This window comes from Cyprinus carpio, chromosome B17, assembly GCF_018340385.1.
Source record: "Cyprinus carpio isolate SPL01 chromosome B17, ASM1834038v1, whole genome shotgun sequence".
NCBI classification, from domain to species: domain Eukaryota; kingdom Metazoa; phylum Chordata; class Actinopteri; order Cypriniformes; family Cyprinidae; genus Cyprinus; species Cyprinus carpio.
The window spans coordinates 4,855,397-4,864,672 of NC_056613.1; the positions used below are offsets into that span (position 1 = coordinate 4,855,397).

The 9,276-nt window shown below is 36.9% G+C and overlaps 1 long non-coding RNA gene across 1 annotated transcript; it reads right to left on the bottom strand.

Annotated features, from left to right (window-relative positions):
• Window positions 1-190: 190 nt before the first annotated feature.
• Window positions 191-4,024, bottom strand: LOC122140230. The gene is made up of 4 exons (XR_006156921.1): window positions 3,593-4,024; window positions 2,644-2,715; window positions 1,940-2,014; window positions 191-328 (listed from the first exon to the last, which is right to left on the bottom strand). It is a non-coding gene; the product is annotated as an uncharacterized LOC122140230 (long non-coding RNA).
• Between the last annotated feature and the right edge of the window lie 5,252 nt (window positions 4,025-9,276).

A 9,276-nucleotide genomic window follows, 5' to 3' on the forward strand; every position in this document is an offset into this window, starting at 1 on the left:
AACACAAAAATTATTATAATCATAATGTAAAAAATTTATATTTCCAACTTTTTAGATGATTTATGGTTACAATGGGCACTGGTTTATATTCTGTATTGTGAAAACCTGACTTACACCTCAGTTTCAAAGCAGTCAGGACTTTGCGGGCTTGAACTGGGCCTCAATGCTGACAGCCAAACAGCTTCTTCAATAAACCTAAAGTCATCCCTTGTCTCCACACCAAGAGACTGCAAGGTCTCTTCTAAAATATGTTTGGTCACCTCTGGAAGGTCAGGCAAGATGTCAGTGATGGTGGTGTGTAGAAATGTCCTTTCTGAGTCAGTCATTTCTGGAATCAAGTAAGCAGTAATTAGAACTTTCAGTGAACACTGTTACACATAAGTGGAGCTGTATTTTTTTTTTTAAGTAAACAATGTGTTTGACAATTTTTTAGTATTGTCTGCACATCTAATAGTTAACATAAAAACTCATTACTCAAAACTCATATTTTCATACTTTTAAAGTTGTATGTATTGCTGCCTAACGATCGCGAATAATCGTTTTGCAGAATAAAAGTTTTTGTTTACATAATATATGTGGGTGTACTGTATATAAATACTTATGTATATATAAATACACACCCACATAAATGTATAATTTTAAGAAAAAAAATGTAAATTATAAATATTTATATATAATATAAATTATATATAAATATAAACATGTATATACACATGCAACTCTTTTTTTGTTTTTTTTTTTTTTGTGTGTGTGTGTGTGTGTGTGTATACTTATATATAATTATTATACACACTACACCCACATATATTATGTTAACAAAAACTTTTATTCTCCTCTATTTCAACAACACGCTGTGTTTCAGTGGAATGACTTGATGGCCATTAACAAAGTAAGTTGGTAATGGATAAAAATCTACCAAGTCATTAATGTTAAGACAATGCAACCTGGTGATCTGTTTTGGTCACAGAGTACAGATGGTATTCAGAATGATAGTCAGCTTTATGTATTTCCATCACAAAGTACACAGTGGCATCATTTTGAATTAAAATAATGAGAAGTTCTCCAAATTCAATGGTCTCATTATTTTCTGACACAAGGAAATTACCCTTTTCATATGATGTACCTTTATACACTATGTTTGTGGATACACAAGTATTAATTTCTGAAAAGCTAAACTCTCTGACTGCATGTTTAATTGCATCACTGTAAAGGCTGGGGTAAAATGTGCAACTGTCTTTGACTTGCAGAAGCTGACTGCATCCTGGTCCAGCTAAAAGATATGCCTGAAACATTTGATGTCTTTCAGATAGGGTTAAGCAGATGTTTTTGAAGTTTTTTAAATGCCTAGCACATCTCTTAAAGTAGCTGTGTTTACTTTCAAAACGCATCGTCCACAGTCTAATCAGGGGGCCAAATTGTAAAAATAGTGCAGGATAGTGGCGCAAGAAGTGGTGTTTAGGTTTTAGTGGACTCTCAGGAAATAAAGACTTTCTTGATTCCAAATATTCTTGGATTAGAATGTCAAGATAGGCTACCTGTGCTGATGAAATCTTCTGTGCACAAATCAAATCAACAACATCTTTAAGCTGGAGAGTTAACTGCCACACATCATCTTCTGGATTTTGCACTTTTTCACCTATTAACACTGGGAAGCAATCTCAAAAAAATTCCAGTTCTGGATGGCTTGCCCTGAAAGCTTGGCCAGACCAGAGTTGACAGCACATGGCTTTGTGAGAGCATCAGCTCCTTTGTACTTAAACTGCTTGATGCGCCGGTTCAAAGTTGAATATGTAAACCATTGCTTTTGTTTAATGAAATACTTCAAGTACAATGCAACATCATAGGATAACACACCCTCAAATATATCATGGCCTAAACACGGTGGGAGAGCAGGATGGCAAACATGAAAAGATTTTAGAGTATTAAAATCTGAGTTTACCTTTATGCCTTTATAGTCCTGAATGTCTTCAGTTTGTAGATCACAAACAGCAGAATCGTAACTGTCAGGGGTACGCTGTGGACCACAAACATTGGGGTCATCATTTTGAAACTCATTTCGGGTTATTTGGCAGTACCTGCAAAAGTACTGAGAACGACTGAAATTTTCTGTAAACCCCCCTATGCTGTGCGAACCCAAATTGTCACCGGCAATACAAAACAAGCCTCCTTTGATCATTTTACCATCTACAGTTATTCCGTTTTCTTCCAAATCTTTTAAATCCTGTAGTAACTCAGAGAAAACTTTAGCATATCCAAACTGTTTTAAGTCATTCTCTACACACAGTAAGACAAGGGACATGTGATCAGTATTGGATCGCAGATAAGCAGGTAAATTAGCCACAGATAGATAAACTGCTAAAACTTTGTGCTTTTTTTTAGCAGAGCCAAGGGGATTGACAATTTCAAAAGCATCCTGGTAAAGAATTAGTTTCAGGCATTCTGGGTTTTCAGTGAAAAAAACTGGTTGGACTTTAAGCTTTTGCCATCACTTATGTCACTGAAAACATCTGATTCTGTTGCACAAGGCGTTTGTGACATTGAATTCTTCCAGAATTCTGACTGCAGTAAGCTACTTAATGTTTGCTTTACCGGTATGTAGTATGCAAACCTTTGTGTCATATTTTCATCATTTCCTAAGCTTACCTTTTTAGGCTCTATGTACTTGAACATTTGCTTGAATGTCTGCGCTCTTGAAAATGCTGTTCTCAGTGGTCCCTGATGACAGAAAGAGAACAAATCTGAATTTTTTACACAATCACAAACTTTAGTGACAATATCCTCTGTTAGACACATATCATTTTGTAAAAGTGACCGTATTTCACTTAAAGTGTAATCCTGTCCTAGATCATGCACATTTTGCATCTCTTCAACAATTGTTTGTATTGTTGAAGCTGGAAGGAGGAGCTGCCCTTGCAATTTTAGGTAAAGTAAACAAACATTCCTAAGAAATGACTCTTTAAAATTCTGTGGCAGTTCAACATTGTCACTCATTTCATCATTTGAGGTCTGGGAAACATCATTACATGCAATGACAGCAGAAGACTGAGAAACAATATTTCTGTAAGTGTCACTTATGCTATCCACCCAAACATGATCTATGCTGTCTGGACATATGAGCAGTAAACGTTGATTTCACATTGAACGTTTTTTTACAACCCTTTACTGGACATGCCAAAGCTTGCCCCTCAACTATATGCCCTTTTAAGTGGCATACGAGTTCCTTAACTGTGTGAAATTGTCGATCACACAATGAAATGGAACATTTTAAATCTGTAACAGCAGCTGTAACAACGGGTGCAGACTCATTGTGATACCGATAGAAATGAGCTTTAAAAGCTGCATAACTACAAAATGTCCGTTTGCAGTTAGCGCCAAGACATTTGAAAAAACAGCGGGGTTCGTTTCTATGAACTCTACAGTGCAGCACATAACCCCTCAACGTCTCTAGCGTCTTGCTGCAAAAACGACAAGTAATCATTTTTAAGCAATAGACCCCCCTGACGCATCCTTATTATGACTGCAAAATAGCCTTGATTGCAATCATTGTGTAATACTGTCTTTTAAATTTTACGAAAACAAGCTGTTAATTTACCACTGACTGCAACAAAGTTCACGTGTACACGTGTCAGCATTCACCAACATGGAATGCACTGGGGCGATCGCGCTTGCTATGACCCTTGACCTTCGTTAAAATCCAAGGAGCAATCTTCCGATCTCTCTAGGTGTGTTCGACTTCATGCGGCGCCGCAAGAACTGACAGCCGGATGACGTCAAAGTACTGCGAGAGCGAGTCGAAATTAGACTTCTCCGTAAGGTTATCGAATCGCTCTCGCGGTACTCTGATGTCATCCTGTCGCCGCAGGAAGTTTGATCTTTTGCGAGGAGACGTCACATTTACTACTGCAGGCGAGAGTAGGCAGCCGCAATGAGGGAAGGAGTGGAAAAGATGCAGGCAAACTAGACACTCCCTGAATCTCGCATTATCGCTGTGTTGACTACAGACGTCAGTAATAGAAGAGATCACGTTCGCGTATTTTTATCGCGGATTAAATCGATGCAACTGAAAATACCAACAATGCATTTACATTTACATTAAGATGTTTATAAGGAGATTCAACAAGGTGAAATGTGTGGAAACAGCTCACAGTACAAATAATTCAACACCAATACAAAAGTTTAAAGGAATTCATTAAAAATATAAATGTAAAAAGTCAAGAACAAAAAATATAAAATTTTTTGCTAATTTCAAACAAGCCTATTGGTGAAGTGTCCGACTTAAAAGCCCTTTTTCACTCCTCCCCAGTGCAGCCGTCTGCTCTAGTCTAAATTTCAGGCGAGGCAAGGTGCATCTCAAACAAGCTTAGAATAGAAATGTAGAATTGTGAAATCATCTCCTAAATTTGTTATTTTTTAAACGAACTGAAAATGTATATGAATTCTTAAAAAAAATTGAAAGGTCCTAAAGCACAAAAAATATATGATACCCTAAAGCACTTCACAACTGTGAACAATGACTGAATGCTCCCCTTATGTCATGTTATAATCTTTATATTTATTTATTTATTTATTATTTTATTTTTGTTACTAAGTCTACATGTTCCTGTCTGTATTAAGTGCTCCCTCAGGCTATATCTTTTCTGTATCCTATTTTGAAGAAACACATTTTATGCAGCCATGTTTGTTTGTAAATCTTTATATTTTAAATAAATAAAATTAGTTTCTTCTTTAATAAAGCCATTACAGAAGTGACTTAACTGTAATTCATCGACTAGCCGCTTGAGGCTGGCTCAAAAAGGAAGTCAATTCCCATATACCTCCATGTTAAAATGCCCATCTTTACAGTAGAAAATATGTTTACAGCCTGATACAGCCTGGTGCTATTTTTTCCCGTCATGACAACTGTGAGGGTGAATTGTTTTGTAACTCATCCGTTTCATTTATATTAAGTTTTAGATAGAGCTCTGTATAATTAAGGGCGCGGCCAATTAAGGGACAAGTGAACTGCCACTGCTAGAATCGAGCTTTTAGTAGAGCTGAAGATCTTTGCCCGAACCCGACGGGACCCGTCGGGGCCCGACGGGCTCGGGCGGGTTCGGGCTTCATTTCTAACATTTTAACGGGCTTACACGGGCTCGGGCTTGCGCTCCGGCTTTGTGAGGTAAATGAGCGGTCAAGTTCAATGCTGCTGGATGCACTATCAGTATAGCGCAGGATCGCGCTGAATTCATTTACAGTGGATTTTATGATTTTCCTCATCAAAAACATGTAGCCTAATCTTGGTGAGTAGGTTTTTCAATGTATAACTAAATATGAATGGAGTCTTAAATACATAATTTAGACAGAGGATAGACTAATGTTGGCAGTAATGGAGAGAAGTGCCGACGCAAATCCCGCGGAGCCTTTCTCTTAATTTCGTTATTGCCAAATACCCATCTTAATTCAGAATGTATTATCTTAATTTAATTCGTTAAGAAATAATAATTTTATTGGCATATTTATAGTGTATTGCATAAGCCTATTTAGAATGAGATGTTACAATGTTACAGATTACTTATTTCTTTGTTTCAACTTCCAAGTGGCGTGTAGATTATTAGTCATGAATAAATAATGTTAAAACCTGTGTAAATTTCTCATTCTTGACAAAAGCTGTGTGTGTGCGCACATTTAAATAATGTCGGGCTGTAAACGGGTTCGGGGCTTTTAAAAAGCTGTCAATCTAAATGTACGTTCGGGTTCGGGCTGCATTCTGTCGGGCTCCGGACATTTCGGGCCTAACTTTTAAGGCCCGATTACAGCTCTAGCTTTTAGCAACCAGTCACCTCAACTTCACTAACCTCCCGCCTCTTTACTCATTTCGGTTATCCACGAGTGATACGGATTGCGTCATAACCTGCGACTCTCTGTCGCACAGTAGAGAATTTACCGTATGGACAGGAGGAGAAGCGTACGTAGAATATGTCGTACTGGCATTAAATTTTAAAATAAATGCTATGCAAAATGAAAAAATAATGCATCAAAATACTTACCAAAATGTGCTCCTGTCACGCTCGCCGTCTCTGCAAGATTCGGTGGGTGATTCAGATTTCTCTTGGCACAGCTATTAGAAGACTTACAATTGTCAGACAGGTTGCTCACGTCACATCTACGTCATCAAGCTCGATTTGAGTCTGCGCAGTACGCTCGACCGTGCTTCTTACTTCACTTGTCTCCGTTGAATCCAATGGGGTCGCTGTCTCCATTTCTTTTACTGTTTATGGCACCGCATACTTTAAGCTTCAAAAATGCTCTTCACAAACCAATGGGTGACGTCACGGACACTACGTCCATATTTTGTACAGTCTATGGTTAAAATAAGCGCGATAATCCGAATGCTTAGTGGATGAGGCAAAGCTCCAGGGATACACACAAAGCTCATATTTTGACATTTAAACACGGATGTTTATTTACATGGAAATTTTACACAGGCATCATTAATGAAATTATTCTGTAAATGAATAAAACATTTTTTTATTTGATTTACAATTGATTAAGAATGAAATAAAATTGTTAAAAATACTTATCAATAATTATTATACTTAATAACCCTTAAACTGTTTATGTGGGAATGGAATACATAACTACAGTAGGATGAATGCAATTCCATAACCAGCTAGGCTGTGTTCCAAAGCTTAGGCAGCTGACTTCGGAGGCATGAAAGGCAGCTCCCGGTCTACTTAATTCATAATACAAAACTATTTTTTAATCCTTCATATTAACAATATTTTTGCTGTTATTGAACATTATCTGTAAATTATAGAATTAATAAAATGTAACATGTTTCCCTTTTTTGCTGCATTAGACTCCTTTTTATATTACAGTTTTTCTCTGTTTAAATTGCACTTATATTTAAATGTGCAAATAAATATGGGTGTTTTAACATATCCTTACTGTAAAATTGATGGTTCACTGTTTTACAACAGTATTTTTTGAAATTGCAAAATATGAGTGTTAATGTAACAAAATGTCATTGTTTTTTGGTTTACAAAATTTTGATGTCATGAATTCACACAATTTTTCAGTTAATTTCACTGACATTTTTTACAGTGTACACATCTGGCAATTCTTTTGACCGTTTGTCAACTTGCTCTGGAGTAGCTGGCTGGTATGTTCTGTAGGGAACATATTTCTTTACCACCCTTTTTACTGTGCGAGTTCGTCGTTCACCATCTTCGTCATACTCCTCTTCATTTTCAGTTTCAACTCCAGTCCGTCTGTTCTTAATAATTACAGGAGCTAGTCTAACCTTCAGTTTGTCCTTTGTAATTTCAGTATGTGTGTTAATATCTGCATCACTGTTATCAGAGCTGCTTGAAGATTTTGATTCCAGTCGTTTGGAGAGCAAAGTTAGCAACTTGTCATTCTCATGTAACAGTCTTTCTTTGTCCTTCTTTACAGTCTGTAATTGTTCAGCCAGTGCTCGAACCTTTGCTTTCTCTGCTTTGATCTCATGTTGTAATTTGTCAGTTACACATCTCTGTAGATGCTGTCGAATTTGTTTGAGCAAAATTACAGACAAGCCATCTCTGTTGGTGTTTGTCCTTAAGCGCTGCATCTTTCCATAAGCCCTTTTAATGTCCGGCAAAGCCCATAGTCCACTCTCTGAGTACTTGATGCTGTACTTCTGGCACATGTCATCATGGCACTTCCTCAGTTCCAGCCTTTTGTCCAGATATGCATTCAGATTATCCAACATCTGATCAATGGTAACATTTGGAGGTTCTGTCCTATGTCTTTCTGTTGTTGGCCTCAATGCATGACTATTGCCATTGTTTTGTGCAGACTCAGCCATGGCAAATACAGGAAAAGTGCCCTCAGAGGTGTGAAAACAGAACAAAAGGTGTTAGAACTGTTAAAGGTACTTATTCAGATTTAAATTCTCAGCAGCCTGTTAGACTGACCATTTTCAGTTACACAGACAAATCATTAGTTTAAAAGCTCAGCTTAGTTTTCAATTACATTTAAAACAAAACATTTACATTCAGGCTAATTTTTTCTTGTTTAATGTCTGAATTAAGTTCTAGCTCAGAAGGCTGAATTACATTTTCAAATTTGTCCCTTAGACAATTTACATTATATCTTTCAGTATGTTTAATGGAAGGCAAACAAACTTGTAGTTTCATGGTTTTATGCCATCATCTTCTAACTCAGTTAAAACATTTATTTCAAAAGTACAATAGTGGCTACTGAATTAGCACCCAGTCAAGAATTTCGAATTCTTGCAACAACATCAGTCCCAATTCTTTCCAAGGCTCCTACAGTCAATGGACGAATGGACATTATTTTTTTTTTTTTTGCAATTCCTACAGACAAAAAGAGAACAGACCAAGCTTCTGCTTCTACAATCTCTTTATGAACGGACTAAATTGCTTCCTAAACAATTCCTACAGACATAAAGAGAAAGGACCAAGCTTATGCTTCTACAATCTCTTGATTACTGGACTAAATTGTTTCTTTCCAAATTCTTGCAGCAACATCAGTCCCAATTCTATCTATGGCTCCTACAGTCTCTGGACAAATGGACTAAATTGTTTTTTTTACACAATTCCTACAGACAAAAAGAGAAAGGACTAAGCCTCTGCTTCTACAGTCTCTTGATGAACGGACTAAATTGTTTCTTAAACAATTCCTACAGATTCCAGAGAACAGGACTAAGCCTCTTTCTTAAATGATTCTTACAGACTCAAGAGAACAGGACCAAGCTATAAACACTTTTTTCTATAGCTCCTACAGTCTCAGGAGAATTAACTAAATCATTTAAAAGGTTCCTACAGACTCAAGAGAAAGGCCTAAGCCAAACATTTCTTAAACAGTGCTACACTGGTTATTATGGTTACACTACATACATCAAATGATCTGCTTACTTATGAAAAAGTGTTCTTTAAGTTCTTTTAGAGATCTTTGAGACAGGATCAAGTTGATTCAAATAACTTATGTCCACAGACGCAGTCTATTGATCTTCAACACAAAAACTGTAGAATCTCCAAAACTCTGTTTACTTCTTGTTGCAGTTGGTGAGTTCTCTTCTTGTCAGTCTCTCCTGGCTGGTTCTCGCCAAATTGTTAGATTTTGCTGTATTTGGCTGAGCAGTAATTTGGGTGGCTCGCCAATGTACTAGATTTCTCTATACATAAAATAAGTAAGCTTGACCAAAGTTCTTGTGGGGGAGAAGAATTTATTGAATTGGTAGCAGTGTAGCAGTTCTTCAGCAGTGATGTTAGCATGTCATCCTTCAAACAA